The 16125-nt window shown below is 48.1% G+C and overlaps 1 protein-coding gene across 4 annotated transcripts in view; it reads left to right on the forward strand.

Annotated features, from left to right (window-relative positions):
- The window catches only part of EPB41 (erythrocyte membrane protein band 4.1), a 97030-nt gene that overhangs the window by 24111 nt on the left and 56794 nt on the right, over nucleotides 1–16125 (forward strand). The gene's annotated exons all lie outside the window — the stretch shown is intronic.

The raw sequence follows: 16125 nt of genomic DNA on the forward strand, positions 1-16125 counted from the left end.
GTGTGCCCAGGTGGCCAAGAAGGCCAATGGCATCTTGGCTTGTATCAGAAACAGCGTGACCAGCAGGTCCAGGGAGGTTATTCTCCCTCTGTACTCAGCACTGTTGATAACACACCTCAAATACTGTGTTCAGTTCTGGCCCCTCGCTACAAGAAGGATGTTGAGGCTCTGGAGCGTGTCCAGGGAAGAGCAACGAAGCTGGTGAGGGGACCGGAGAACAAGTCTTACGAGGAGCGGCTGAGAGAGCTGGGGTTGTTTAGCCTGGAGAAGAGGAGGCTGAGGGGAGACCTCATTGCTCTCTACAACTACCTGAAAGGAGGTTGTGGAGAGGAGGGAGCTGGCCTTTTCTTCCAAGTGACAGGGGACAGGACAAGGGGGAATGGCCTCAAGCACTGCCAGGGGAGGTTCAGGCTGGACATCAGAAAAAAAAATTTCACAGAAGGGATCATTGGGCACTGGAACAGGCTGCCCAGGGAGGTGGTGGAATCACCATCCCTGGAGGTACTTAAAAGACAGGTGGATGAGATACTCAGGGACATGGTTTAGTGGTTGATAGGAATGGTTGGACTCCATGATCCAGGAGGTCTTTTCCAACCTAGTGTTTCTGTGATTCTCTGAAAATGAACTCCTTCTGTAAACTAGCAGCTCCCTAGGTGACCACTAATTGATTTAATTGCCGCTCTTAATATTGAATATATTGTGGATAGGCAAGGCACGTTCTGCTGTCTCAGAGTACTTGGCTGAAGCGGTTCCAGATATGCACGAGTCATCCCTGTTCCCTGTGTCCTTGATGTGAGCAGTTTGTGCCACCACCATGTTTCCTGTTTGTGGTCCAGTAGGGTCTCCAGCCTGGCTGCTGAGTAAACCTGCAATAAGATAGGGTTTTCAAAAATCTTATGTTTGAAATAGGTAAGGTGAGAGCTGTGAGCAGAAATGAAGAAGAAAGAAGAGCTGTTTACCTTTTGATTTTTCTGCTTGTATGTAGAAGTCTGGCATTGACCTTCCCTGCTGTTGTTGAGGTGTTTTGCAGTGCTGTTCGTCAAATACATTGAAAGGGCACTGCGCCACACGAAGAGGAACTCATGTTTTGGGGAAAAGAAGTCTAATATTCAATTAAAAAATGAGTAGATGATTATTTAAAAACTGTATTTCCCTCTGGCTCGTAGCTGTTTCGTGAGCAGCACTGCCTCAGGCCTTTGTGCAATTGGTGTCTATTTGTAGAATGGCATAAAAAAGAGACCAAAGTTTACGGGATCTGTCTCAAAACCCCACAAAAGAAGGTTTGTGTCAGGGTGGTTATTAAACCTGAGCAATCTCAGTTGCAAAATAACTTCTTGCACTGCTCTCTGCAGATGCCAATGTGTTCGTACAGGCTTCTGTGCTGTTTTCTAAGGCTCATGCTCTGCTCCCTTGTCCTGGGCTCTGTATCAGGGAGGTGATTTGGGTCTTGCCTCCCCGGTCCATGTTAACATCTAAATGGACTCAGTTCATGGTTTAAAGTCACCTGTGTTGGAGGTGTTGGAGGGAGGTGGTTTTCAGGCATTTCTCCCATAGTCTGAGGAGTCTGGGGTCTCCATCCTCCTTTTCTGGCTGGTCAGCTTAAGGTACTTGCAACTCATGGGGGTTTATACAGTGCTGGCTGCTGATGGGGGCGTTTGCCCCATCACCCCGGAGATTTTCAGGCTGGCATCCCCAGTCCTAAATGGGTGCTACATCTTGATGAATCATGAGGAAGAAAACATTTAGTGCTGCAGATACACAGGGGATCTGAAGGGCTGGCAGAGGCTTCTGAGATCTGGGACTTGAGGCTCTGGTCAACTTCTGCTCACCCACAGTTTCACCAAACCTGCTCTTCTTCCTCAGGGTTCCTGGTCCACCACCAAGGCTGGGAATCTGTTTCTATTTCCAGATTCCCAGAATGGCAGGGTTTGGAAGGGACCTCTGGAGATCATGCAGTCCACCTCCCCTGCTTAGGGGGCTTCTCCCAGAGGAGAGACTGGTGCTGGATGCCAGCAGGATTGAAGTATTGTCTCCAACTACCAGTGCAGCCAGCAGCACAAGGAACTCTGTAATTAACTTTGGCTCTTGAGCACCGAGTAATTGAGAGCAGTAATTGGATGGTAGCTTAAGAGTAGGAGCATGGTTAAATAAACAGGCTTGCAGTCGTAATGTTAGCAGGTGAAGTGCCTGAGAAACGACAAATTCACATGGCAATGCGTGCAACTGTGAGCAAGGTCAGTGCCGAGCGCAGGCATGCTTCAGAGTGAAGCCACCAAAACCGAAACACACAGGGGCAGAGCAGAGACAGGATCCTCTCCTCCTTCCTGGGTGCTGAGGAGGAGACACTGCATGGTAAGACAGTTTCCTAAGCATCTTCCTCACTTGGGAATTAGATAATGAAATGCTCTTGATGTGGAGTAGTAATTCACTTCTAAACTGTTTTTGCAACTTGTTTAGTTTGGGGAGCTGCAACTAGCTCAGGCTGCTGTGTGTGTGTGTGAACCAGCGTCCTGAACGGGGACCAGCTCGTTGTGCTCCTGTCTGTCTTTTCTTCCATTTTTACTCTCAAACCGCAGTTCTTGCCAGGGCTGCAAGCCCAAGCTGCTTTCTGGAGCTGGTATGGCCTGGTGTGGCTTTGCTCTGCTCTCGTTTTCCACACTGCTCTGCTGACAGCTTATGTCAGTGAGGAGAAGTGAGCTGAACGCTGGGCACACCTTGTTTCCATCTTAATTATTTTCATCTTACAGAGGAACAGGCGACCATTTACCTTCAGTTTGTGTACATACGCACCAAACTGGACAGGAGTGCAGAGAGGATGGCTTAAGAACATATTTATCAGAGGAGTACGGAGCTGATTTGGCATAAGCTGCCTGGCCAGGGAGCTGGATGAGCTCACTGATGCTTTTTGCTCTCTCCACTCTTTTGCCCTGGCCACATTTGAAGGGTCCTCTCATGGCAGTTTTACCCTGAACAATAATATCAACAGAGCTTGCAGAAAAGAGGATTTGTGTGGCATTTTATTCCCTTGTGCTGCATGAATGTGGATTTCAGCGATATTATTGTGTGGTTCCTGCTGTCAGCAGCATGGTGAAAAGAGGAGCTCACTCGTCTGGTATTGCGACTGTGGCACTCACAGCCCTTTTGCAGCATAATTTTAGCCAGGGCTCTCCATCTGGCCTTCAGTACCGGGTGCTGGGCGAGACCAGTAGGTTTTGAGTCCAAAATACCCAGGATGATAAGGTTTATTCTTAATTTTCTGGTGGTTTTGGTGCATGATAAATACCTGAGCCACGCTGAGTCCCTATGAGTCTATGGAGCTTTCAGCTGGATGAAGCAGCATTGGGCTCAGTGAGGCTTTCGCTGTGCAAGAGGCAATTGCACAACTGGGATTTAAATAGAAAAAAGGGAAAAATAAGCAGAGCTTCTCCAAAAAAACATGTGGTTATTCATACAGCCCCTGTATTGTTGGGGGTGCGTGCATGCACACACGTGCACGCACTTTGAATGGAGTAAGGATTATTCTGAGACCTACCTTGTAAAATAAGTATCAATGGGATGCTGAATTGCGTATACAAGGGCAGTAGCTTACCCCGAAAGCAGCAATAGCCTCAACTATGATTAATTTTAACAGGGAGACACGTAAACCAGCTGCTTTCTGTTTTCTGCGTCTGTTTTATCCCTACTAAAAGAAATATTTTGTCTCAGGTTGCCCAGAGAAGCCGTGGCAGAACACATACCTGGAGGTGTTCAAGGCCGGGTTGAATGGAGCTTTGAGCAACCAGATCCAGTGGGAGGTGCCCCTACCCATTGCAAGGGAAATGGAACTGGATGAGCTTTGAGGTCCCTTCCAACCCAAACCGTTCTAGGATTCTATGATCTTGTCCATTGAGCAGCTTACAGACTCATGGCTAGAGAGGGAGGTGCTATGGTTTGTTACTTGGAACTCTAAGGGCCATCCAGGATGGTGTGCTAAGTGGTATAGATGAGACTTGAAGAGATAAAAAACACCTCTCAAGGACTGCTCAGACACGGCAGTGCTCCTGTTTGTTCAGTGAAATCAAAATCCACAAAGCCCTTCCCAGACCAACCCATCGTGTACAGGGAGGAAGGCAGCAACAGAAAATATAAGCAAACAGCTGCTGTAAAGTGGGTGTAAATTGTGTCTCTGACCCCCTTCCTGCAGGTACTGAGGGTGAACGCAGCTTCCCCTTCCTTCCTGTAGTTTGAAGAAAGCAACATTTGTGCACATTTCCTCCATGCAAATGACAGTGACGACTGAGTGGGAGGGTTGGTGCAGAGCTGAGCAGACAGTGCTGCGGGGACCAGTGAGAATGCTTGTGTGAGTCTCCAGCAGTGGAAAAAAAAATCGCAGTGCTGTATTATCTTCTTTCCCATTTTTTACATCAATGGTCTCCCTTCCCCCCAAGACTATATTTAATATCCTGCTTACTATTTCCTGATAGGAATGGGAACTGATAGGACGGGCTGCACGCTAGAGCTCAGATGCTGTGTCTTAGTGAGCTATTAGTGCATTAAGATGGAAGTCCAGGATTCAAGGGAAGAGTGAACACAGGCATACCGTGGGATAACGCTTTAATGGCTCTGTGGGCAGGCAGAAGGTGTTTGTGTAATTACTTTGGTTCGGCAGCAGAAGTGGTGGTAATAAAGTGATTGCTGGGTATTTGCTCTCCCAGTGGATCAGAGGAATTCCTGACAGCTGAGCAACTGAAATGAAGTGTGCCCTTCTCTGCCTTTAACTGAGCTACTGAAAAGCAATGTACAAAAATAGCCAAGTTAGGCTTTGAAATATCCTCCCTCTGTCCCATGGGTCAATATTGCCTGAAACAGTGACTTTTTTGCTGCACACCTTTAGTAGCTGCACTCCCACTCTGCTGCTTCAGGCAGACTGCCCATAGTTTCTCACGGCTGTTGTCACCTCGTGCTTAAATCCTGCCAAAGAAACAGGTGATTATTTAATGAAAATTGCATTTCTGAGCTGTGTGTGAGCATGTCTTGTTAAAGCATCCGAAAAGCTGGGTCATGTCTTCTCCCCATCAGCAACGCGGCACAGCCAGGGTGGGAAAGATGGCAATTTTGATTCAAAGCCATCTTCAGTGAAAATAGTTGTTTGTAAATGTGTTGCATCAGATGTGTCAATGGATGTAATTAAGGAATGAAGACTGCTGCACATCCCTAATTAAGGGGATTAAAAACTAAAGCTGCTTGACTTCACTGGTGGCTCGCAAAAACAGACTGGTGGAAAGGGCTGGGAGCCAGAGTCCTGGGCAGGGTGGGTTTGCTGCAGAGCCCAGACCGTAAGGAACATCTCTGGGAGGGTGGCAGGGCTGAGCCATTCTCTTATTCATGTTTAGTTAGCTGGTAAGCACAGGTCATATTTAATCACTGCTTCACTCTGCGTTCCATTTGGGTTTTGTTCCTGATGGGGATGGGAAGCTTTCCATCCCTGCACTGCATGCTGGGATGCAGCCTTGGAGAGGTTGCAGTCACAGAGTTGTTTAGGTTGGAAAAGACTTCAAGGTCATGGAGTCCAACCGTAAACCCAACACTGCCATGTCAGCCCATGGTGGGCTGTTGTCCTGGTGTCCTTCCACTGTCTTGGTGCCCCTCACTGCCTCTCGGTGTGGGATCCTGTTGTGTAGAAGCAGGATGTGCGTATGAGATGCTCGACACAGAGCAGGACCTGCAAGTGTCGATGAGAAGCTTTTGCGTGCACAGAGTGGGCTATGCTGTGCCATGTCTGGGATGGTGAACATTGGGTAATGGAAATATGAGAACACTGTGCTCAATGTGGGCTTCTCCCTAGCCTTGCCAAGAAGCAGACTACTTTGTGGTGGGATGGAGACTGCCACTGAGGATGTCTCAGTATGATCTTCCATAGCTTGTTTGACTTCAGGTGAGCGTTGCGTGCTGTATGGGTGCCGATCCCTGCAAGGCTGCTGGAGAACATCTTGCATGTGGGAAGTTTTGCAATGCCAGCTGTGTTTTTCTAGGAACAATCTTCTCCTTTGCCTTCCAGCTAGTGAAGCCACCCCAAGGGCCATGGAGATGGGAGGGAATATCTGGAGTCACTGGACAAAGCAGGGAAGATGGGAAGGAAACCATCCTTCTGGAGGAGGTGTGCAGTGTTGGAAGGCGTGCAGTGCTCTCTGTAACGCATGATGCTGCATTCATCACAGCAGCATCCTTCAGGGGCCCTGCTGGCACTCGAGTTTGTTCCAGTGCAATGGTATCTGCCTCTTGGGTTTGAGTATTTGGGAAAATGCTGGATGACTGCGCTGCAGGCCTGCGTGTTAATTTACTCATGGACCAAGCCTGGCTGAGGACACGCTTGCACCCAGGCTTTAAACAGCCTTAGTGTTTACCTGCTCTCCTTGGGTCCAGGCAGGAGGCTGGAGATGCACAGTAGGATCGTCCCATGGGATGTTTTTCTGGGAACGGTGCAGAGTTTGAATTAACTCTGCACCTGCACTATTTATAGGAAGAAAAAGGGGACAAAAAGAGGGGAGCTTTGTGGAGCAGGCGTCTCCTGGCTGCCAACAGGAGATGCTTCGCTGTTCCATCTTGAGGCAAGCCCAGCAGCTGGCTGGGGTCTGCATCCTGGTTTGCGTTGCCCATTGTTGTGCGCCTTGTGGAGCTGCAGCCGGCTCAGAGAGGGCTTGTGGTTCTGCAGGCTCATCCGAGTTTGTTAGGGGGCTTTAATTAGTTCTTGATGGTTTCTAAAGCCAAGCTGCATAGTTGTGTGAGTTTCCACACGGTTCAAGGTTGGGTTGTTTCCGTGATACTGGGAGGTTTGTGATGGGAAGAGATTCCTCCTGCTTGCCTGTTCTGATGTTGCTGCATACAATGCTGAGCCTTGGAAGGAGGAGATTTCAGGAATGGGAAAATACCAAAGAGCGGCAGCTTCCTGAAACAACGGAGCAAGTGAAGGCTGATGCTGTGAGCATGATACCTGTGGTGGTATGTACCCACCCAGTGAAAATCTGCTTTACAAACCATCCTGCTCACTGACTCATTCATCCTGGGCTTGTTGAAGCTTTTTCGGCCATCCTAGTCCATCTCCAGAGCCAATGGCTATGGTGGGCCTGGGTCATTCAAGGCTCAGTGGTGCTGAGGACATCTGCAGCTTTTCCATGCCCTGTGTTGCTCTGCAGGTGCAAGCAACTGGTGCTTGGCTGTTGAGGAAACCAAGAACTGAGGAATTTAGGAGGATAATCTGCAGCTGGCCAGAGCCTTCCAGCACTCCTGGATGGGAATCATTAAACTTTAAAAATGCAGCGCTCAGGGCTTGCTGATAATTACTGTAAAGATGATTGTCCCTGTGCAGCCCCATCTTCATGGCTTCTTGCTCACTGGTTGCAGTGAGCACTAGAGAGCAAACTGTGCTGACATGTGGCTGAACTCAGCATGGTGGCTGGTGCCAGCTGTTGAAAACAGCTGCTGTTGGGGCACTGGCTTGTTCTGGAGTGTCCATCCTTGCGAACTCAGCTTAAAACTGCCCCCTCCTCATCCTACCTCTGCACTCCCTCATCAAGAGCCCCTCCCCAGCTTTTCTGGAGCCCCTCTCAGTACTGGAAGCTGCTCTAAGGTCTCCCTGCAGCCTTCTCTTCTCCAGGCTGAACAACCCCAACTCTTTTAGCCTGTCCTCGTATGGGAGGTGCTGCAGCTCTCTGATCATCTCTGTGGGCTGCTCTGCACTCGCTCCAAAAGCTCTATGTCCTCCCTGTGCTGAGGACTCCAGAACTGAATGCAGGGCTCCGGATGGGGTCTCATGAGGGCAGAGCAGAGGGGCAGAATCCTCTCCCTCGCCCTGCTGGTCCCACTGCTTTGGATACGGCCCAGGACATGGTTGGTTTCTGGGCTGCAAGCACACTTTGCTGGCTCATGTTGAGCTTCTCATCCGCTAGCAGCTCAATTCCTTCTCCTCAGGGCTGCTCCCAATCCAGTCTCTGCCCAGCCTGTGTTTCTGCTTGGGGTTGTCCTGACGCAGAGGAAGGACCTTGCACTTGGCCTTGTTGAACTTTTTGGGGTTCACACAGGCTTTCCTTCATGTTTGGGGACAATCTTGAAGCAGAACGCCTGAGTTGAGGATGCTTTTGGATAGGTTTTACCCAGGCTTGGCAGAGGACACGCCGGGCATGCCTCAGGCTGTGCAAACTTCTTGTGAGTGGTTCCCTTGGATTGTTTAAAAGTTGTGCATTTATTGTGCAGCTAATAATATAAAAATAACAGGCATGATACATTAATTTTAATGAATTTGGGGCGTTGTCCTGGGGTGGAGCAGATGAATTCGAAGCACTCAAGTGAATGCAAAACATAACGACAAATCAAGTGGTTAAGCACAATGCCCCCAGCAGAGGAACAGCCCATGCGTGTGAGCTGAAGCCATCAGCACCTGGGGTTCAAAGAGTTCACAACCAGATTGGATGGGGCTTTGAGTCCCTTGGTCCAGTGGGAGGTGTCCCTGCCCATGGCAGGGAGTTTGAACTGGATAGGCTTTGAGATCCCTTCCAACCCAAACCATTCTATGAGTTTATGAAGCCTGTTCAGAGCTTTTAGCGTCAAACGTCCCTCTGGCTCTCATGCTGCAGCGTGTACTTGACAGGTGCACGTGTGTGCACGGGTGGTATTTATCCAGCAGGCAGCACTTTATCAAAGGAGCATACAGGTCCCTCTTTGATTCTAATTATAGCTTTGGTTTGGAAACAGCAAATGGGAAAACGACAAAAGCAAAAAGCGCTTTACCCCTGTTCTTGAGAAACTGTAAGGAGGGAAAATGAGCCCTATTATGTTAAACCTTGAGTGTAAATGAGGCACAGTGTGAGTAAACACATCTGTGTTCAGGCAAGAGAAAAAAATATGAATAATGCATGGGAAAAATCCTCCTGTTCAGCTGATTGAGATCTATTGCTTATTTCTCTTTAACCATTGTGTTAGAGAGGGGTGTGCTGCCGGAGGAAGGAGGCTGTTCTCACATGCAGCACTGGTGTTATTGTCTCTTGTTTTGCTCTCATAGCCACCCTTGGTAGTCCTTCAGTGCAGTCAGGAGTAGGTGGGATGGAGTGACCTGCTGGGATGAAGCCCGTGCATCTTTGGTTCTGCTCACTTGTCATGGAAGTGTTTGCTCGTAGCTCTCTTGCAAGCGTGCGAGCTGCACGTTCACGTTATGTGTACAGATTTTTCGCTCCTGCCTCATTTCATGTGTTCTGGGCTGCCCACACTCCCTACTGCTACGGAAGGTGGTGGATGGAGCAGCCCCTGGGGAAGCTCTCTGCAAAGCGCGGGTGGCAGAGCTGCCTGCAGGATGGGTAGGGATGCTGGGGGTCCCTCCCTTCCTCCATGTTGTTCACCGATCCAGCTCCTTCTGCAAGGGTGGGCTTTGGTGCAACTGCTGCCTGCAAGGCTGAGCTCACAGTTTCCTCCAGGGTTTGATGCATTCTGGTGATTTGGGGACTTGTTTCTGCGGAGGGAGAGCTTGAGCAGGCACCATGCTTCTGAGGTGGAATGTTATTTCTGCTCTGACCTCTGTCAAAGCAGGGAGGGGAGCACCAAGATTCATTCATGCTCCTTACTGGGATAGGGAACAGCGCTTATATTAAACTGATTTGGTTTTTAGTCCTTTTAGCAAACTACTGCTCTGCTTCTGCATTGCAGCGGGAGGAGGGATGGTCTATATTTTGCTGGCAGCCTGGTGCATGTGCCTTCCCCATGGTTTCATTCTGGGTCCAACTGCTCCAAGTTCAAGTGAGGTTTCCTAACAGGTCCCATGTGGGCAGCCTTTCCAACCCATTGCTGCAGACCAGGCTCCAGCGACAAGTATACATTGTCATTTAAATTTCAGTGCTTTTCCAGTGAGCCTAGCCTGTGAATCACTGCGTAACATCCAGAAGAATTTCAGAGGATACAGGGGAGGAGCTCTCGGCTCTCTTCGGTTGTAATGCACTTACTGCTCCATTTAGTCAGGTCATTTTATAAGCCCAGTCTTCAATTTGACATAAATGATTTGCATTCAGCAGATGGTGAGCTACTATTTTTTGCCCTCATTTAAATAGGAAAGCTGTAAGATACCAGAAAATGAAACAGGGGCACGGTGCTGCCGACACAGTAGATTACGAGGGCGGGTCTAGTGAGAATTAAATCCTGGTGGTTGTAATGTGCCATCTGTGTTGTGTTGGGTGGTTTATTTTTCCCCCATTTGTTGAGGCTCCTGAAGTCTCCCATTACCCTCTGGTAAAGCAGCTTTGCCAGCTGTGTGGCAGCATCACTTTTGTTCAGGATGCCCCATCCCTGGAGATATTCAAGGCAAGGTTGTATGTTCAAGGCTCAGGCTTTGAGCAACCTGATCCGGAGGGAGGTGTCTCTGCTCATGGCAGAGGGTTTATGGTCCCTTCCAACCCAAACCATTCCATGGTTCTATGATTCTGTGATCTTGTCTATTAGGTAGCATATGGAGCAATGTTTGGATCAGCAGAATTAAGTGTGGCAGAGGAATGTGCTGTGGTGTGTTACTCTGAAATCCAAGGACTGTCCAGGGGCACCAGTATGAGACTCAGCACTGTCCCAATGTGCCTGATGGCAAAAGTGGGAGTAGAAGAAACCATGGCAGGGGATTAGAACTAGATGGGCTTTAAGGTCCCTTCCAACCCAACCCATTCCATGATTCTATGATGTAAAGTCTTGGCACAAAAAGGTGATGCGGATTAATTCTAACAGTGGTTATAAAACGCCGATGCTATCTATTCCTCCAATAATAAATAAAATACGTTAAATAAATTTTGATAGGTTCTGGTGCTTTACGACACGTTTGAATTTCTAGAAGTACTTACTGAGATGCTTATTTAATTGCATTTTAATTTCTTCTTTTGTTTAAAAATCCCCCAAACCAGCTCTCTGCTATATTTTTTCTAACTGCAGTAAAAATCACATACAAGGTATGTTACTCAAAGACGCGCAGGGTGAGTCCTGCCGGTGGTGGCTGCAGTTTCCTCCTCTCCCAGGCACAGCTTGGTTGCGCATGCAGCAGGTCTTGAAAATCCAACTTTTCAGCCTATGCTGTCCATTTCAGAGCAGTGTTCCGTGCAGTTTTCCTGGTGAGTCGTGTGCTTTTCATACACGTTATGAAATGAGAAGGAATGCATTTGTAAAAAAGAAACCATGCTATTGTTGAAACTATTTGATTTTTCCCTATTTTTAGCAGAAATTTCTCTCTTCATTGCTGTCTCCAGTTCTTGTTGCAGCACTAGGGTTTGGCAAAGCCACACAGCTTTGGGTAGGAAGGTCAAGACAGTTTGTTCAGCAGTGTCATTGCCGTAATTTGGCGTTGGGCATCACTGCAAAACATTTTGTGTTTCTGAGAAATGAGTCTCTCGGTGGAATGTCCTTTTTCTTCTCCCTCTGAAAGACTGAAACACTGGTAACGAAGTAAGTCATGGTATGAGCCATAAACCTTTTTTTATGGGCTTGGAAGCAGAGGTAAGTTAGATTTTACTATCACTGTGCTTATTTGTTTGTCTAAATAAGGGAGACTGGAGCATGCTGACGGGTAGTAGACAGTGACAGATGTATATCTAAATGTCAGAGTTTCTTTGAGCCTCTGTAGATTGTCACAAAACAACCCAGATGAACAGTATCATTATTTCCAGAGAACTAGCACGCCATCACGTAACAATGTCCTGGGAGCACAGGTGCTGTGAGTGAGTAGTTTGGCATCTTCCAGGCTTTCTTGAGAGGGAGCTGTTGGATCTGTTGGGCTACTCTGAAATCTGCGTTTTGGATAAATCGGATGTGGGTGTGTGTGGGAGGGGGTGTGGGTTGGTGGGGTGGGGTGGGTGCTGGAAAGGGGGAATGATTTGAAGGGTGGTTGTCTTTCGAAGTCTACAAGAGCAGAGCATATGGAGTGGTGTGTGGCTGAAACCGAGTTTTGCTGTCCTTTGCTCGTCAGATATTAATTAGCGTTGGATCAAACCATGGATGTTAGCAACAAGACATTATACTCTCTTTGAGCCTCAAATCTCAAATTGTTTAAAGGATTTTGATGTGGATAAGCAGGGTGAGTGTATAGGTGACAAGCCTGCAGAGATGATGTGTGCTTCCTGCAGCCATGTCCATGGGTAGAAACAGGGAGGTGAGCCTTCAGATGGGATCAGGGGGATATCTGAGTGTCTGAGGGTTTACTACCAGGGACAGCAGGGTTGTAAGGTGCCTTTCTAGCAGTTTGCTTTGATGTTTAGTGTTCAGAGTTACTGATACCTTCGTCAGTAGGGAACCTGCAGGAAAGCTGAGAAGGGGCTCTTGATCAGAGGGTGCAGGGGTAGGATGAGGGGAAATGGTTTTCAGCTGAAAGAGGGGAGGTTGGGATGAGATCTTAGGAAGAAATGTCTTCCTGGGAGGGTGGGGAGGCCCTGGCCCAGGTTGCCCAGAGCAGTGGTGGCTGCCCCATCCCTGTTCAAGGCCAAGCTGGATGGGGCTTGGAGCAACCTGATCTGGTGGGAGGTGTCCCTGCCCATGCCAATGGATGTGGAACTGGATGGGCCGTGAGGTCCCTTCTGACCCAAAGCATTCTATGATTCTGTGATCTTTGAAGCACTGATGTTGCTGGTAGTGCCGTGGACACCAGGAGGTCTGGGTCCTTTCCTGGGACCTGATGTGGTGCAGGTGAAGTGGGATGCTGTTGGTAGGAAGGTCAGACTGCAGTGTGGTGTTCTCAGGGGTGCCCACAGGCTGCTCTGGGTGTTTTTAATTACCTTTTCTTCAGATTGCTTTCTGCTGCTAAAGTCTTCTTGTCTGGAGTAGGGTGTTCTTAAACTTAAAAATGCTTAAATATAAGTACATGAACTCTGATGAGATTTTCGTTCAGCAATCTCTATGTAGGATATCTAAGTTTTGCTGTGATTTGCTTATTTTTGTAGCATTAAACGCCTTCTCTCCTCCAGACTTGTGAAGAGCGTGCCTTTTACAGGCTGTCTGGCATCAAACACTCATCCTCTACCACCACCACCACCCCCCTCAGCATTTACAGCTCAGAGCAGGAGGTGAGCAGCCCTGCTTGGATGCTCCTGCAAGAGCAGAACACCTTCCTCTAGTGTCCAGGAGCTCCAGAGGCACCTGCAGGTCCTGCAGAATTGCCTTGTGGAGTAGCAGTGGGATAAAATCCTTCTTGTAGTTTGGCTGTTGGCAGTGCTTTCTCAAAATAAGAAAATGAAAAGCAGCAGGGTGAATGCATTGCTCCTCATGATGGCTCTGCTGTGGACTAGATTGGAAAGAAAACTTTACTGAGCAAACAGCTCCAGGCAGCAAATATGCTTTGTTTTTTAACTAATGTGGTTCTTGTTGCTTGCTCACAAATCTCTTTGCTTTTGGTCAAGAGCTTAGGAAAACCACTTCTGAACATCAGACTTGAAAGGGAGGGAACCAGCCATGAGCCCACACAGCAGCTAAGCGTGTTCCGGTCTTGCAGCAAGATGTTCTCCTGCATCCCATGAGTTATCAGTGCTGGCTGCTGCTGTGCAGTGTTTATTGGGAAGGGCTAGTACGTGCCCAGCTCCACATCCCCAGCCCTGCCAAGAGGATCTGGTTCCCAGGGGGTGGAGGAAAGACATGAAGACGTTTGCTCATCTCCAGTGAGACCCACCTTCCCAACGGGAAAATTCCACGACTGCGGCTTTGAAATCCAAACAAGTAAACATTTCTTGTTCCAAAACTGCTGGTATTTAAAGAGAGAAAACTGTGTCCAGAGGAACTGTTTGTTTGTGGACCGTCTCTCTTGTTTACGGCGCTGATAAGAGCTGCTCCTCAGCTGTGCCCTCCCTGCAATTGTCATCTCAAGAGCCTCCATTCTTTTCGTTTTCAAGAGCAGTGCACTTCCAATGTGTGTTTTGATAATGATTCCTACAAATGTATTTATTCAAGCAACTACAAAGCAGGCTGCTCTGGCAGCTGCTGCAAAAGGGAGCTCCCTGTTGTTGTGTGTCTGTGATGGGATGGGATGGGATGGTCTTGCAACGCATCCATCTTGCTCTCTGTGTGCTGTGGCATCAGGAGCTTTGCCCTGGGGTTCTGTCCTGCCTTGTAGACTTGGAGCATGATGAGCCTGTTCTGTGATAATCTTGCAAAAACAAACTCCTACTAGACTTCTGAGGAAGTGAGGAGACATAATGCCCAACTCAGCCATATCTTGGAGAATTAGAATCATAGGATCGTGGAATGGTTTGTGTTGGAAGGGACCTCAATGCCCATCCAGTTCCAAACTCTGCCATGGGCAAGGACACCTCAAACTGGATCAGATTGCTCCAAGCCCCATCCAGCCTGGCCTTGAACACCTTCAGGGATGGGGCAGCCACCGCTGCTCTGGGCAACCTGGGCCAGGGCCTCCCCAGCCTCCCAGCAAAACATTTCTTCCTAAGAACTCCTCTCAATCTTCCCTCTTTCAGCTGAAAACCATTCCCCCTCACCCTATCCCTGCATTCCCTGATTAAGAGCCCCTCCCCAGCTTTTCTGGAGCCCCTTTCAGTACTGGAAGCTGCTCTGAGGTCTTGCTGGAGACTTCTCCAGACTGAACAACCCCAACTCTCACAGCTTGTCCTCATATGGGAGGTGCTTCAGCCCCCAGATCATCCTTGTTAAAATAGTTTGTTATGATCATCATCTTCATGTTAAATTACCTTTGGTTGCTCTCATTGCCTTGTTTGGGCCATGCCAAGCTGTCCTGTCTTCTCCCATGCAAAGTGCTAGAGGGCTAGGGCTGATGCAGTGTGTTTTTTTTCTCCACATGTGCATCTAGCTTGGAGCCTTTTCATATCTGGATTTTGGCAGCATCTTTGCCTTGTGATGTCCCTGGTGCATCAAGTGCCTGTGGCTGCTGTAGGCTTGGATGCCTGTTCTCTCAAAGCAGGTTGAAAGCTGATATTGCAGTGGGCTTCCCCTCTTGGTTGGGTCTGGATGAACCCAGAGTTGCTCGCTGAGGGGAGATGGTGTGTAAGGTGTGAGGCTGTAAACCTGGCATCTGCAGGAGACCAGGCTAAAAGCTCATTCACAAAACTCGCTGGTAGAGCTTGCTCAAGTGAAGAAGTTCCAGAGAGTTCAGAGAGCCTGTCCCAAATGTGACAGCGCTCCGAATCACTCTGCTGAAAGCACAGACCCCATGAGTTGCCATCCCTGCTTCTCCAGAAGCCTCCTTTGCAAGAAAAAAACCCAAAACCAGAACCCAAACCAAAACAAACCTTGTAAACACAGAAAAATCGCTTTGCTGAAGAAACAAATTCAGTTAAGGTCTCTGATGCTGCTTTGTTTCACCACAGCTTTAAATATAATATTGAGCTTCGTCATTAAATGCAGAGGAAGAGCATGTTGGAAAGCAAGGACGACTTCTCTCTTTCAAGCACCTTAGTTATTTCAGCAGTCAGGATGAGTTAAAGTTGTTAAATGTGATAACATGTAGGAGGGTGACGTCTTGAACCGTTTCTCAATTTTAAGGATGTATTTTGAGCAAATGTTTGTTTGCTGAGGCTTGGGCTGGGTGGATTGGAAGGTGTATTTGATTATATGCTGTTTGCTCTGTGTAAGCAGCAATTTATTGCTGCAGATACATGTAATGCAATGCACAAAGATTAGTTCTATCCTCTCTAAAGCATGATTATTTTGGGTCCTCTTTATACCTTAAATAGATATTCTTCTCATGTGATTTCCATCTTTTTGTGTCAACAGCCCAGGCTGAAGTTGAAATAAGCATTGCATCAGCTTAATAGCACAGGCTCTGAAGAAGTCTGCTCTCTGTTGTGGGGATCGGTTGGAAGCCTTTCCATTTTGCATCTTTCTAGTGTGCGATGCGAAGATCTCATATATACTGGAGCCTACATGGCTCCGCTGGACCTGTCCTGTGCAGCTCAGCGTAGCGGATCAACACTGCTGAGTGCTGTCCTGAGCAGAGCAGCAGTGTGGTTCTGTCCCCCTTTTATGTCTATGGTCAGGATCTGTGGCCTCTTTCAGGGATGTTTGGAAGTGAGAAACTGTTAAAGTGAGAAACTGTTAAAGTTTGTGGCCATGCAGGTTTTGACTCTTGCTCACTGTCTGGGTTTTCTCTCAGGCAGCAGATTCCTCCTTTCAGTGCAG

Source organism: Cuculus canorus, chromosome 22 (genome assembly GCF_017976375.1).
Source record: "Cuculus canorus isolate bCucCan1 chromosome 22, bCucCan1.pri, whole genome shotgun sequence".
Classification (NCBI taxonomy): domain Eukaryota; kingdom Metazoa; phylum Chordata; class Aves; order Cuculiformes; family Cuculidae; genus Cuculus; species Cuculus canorus.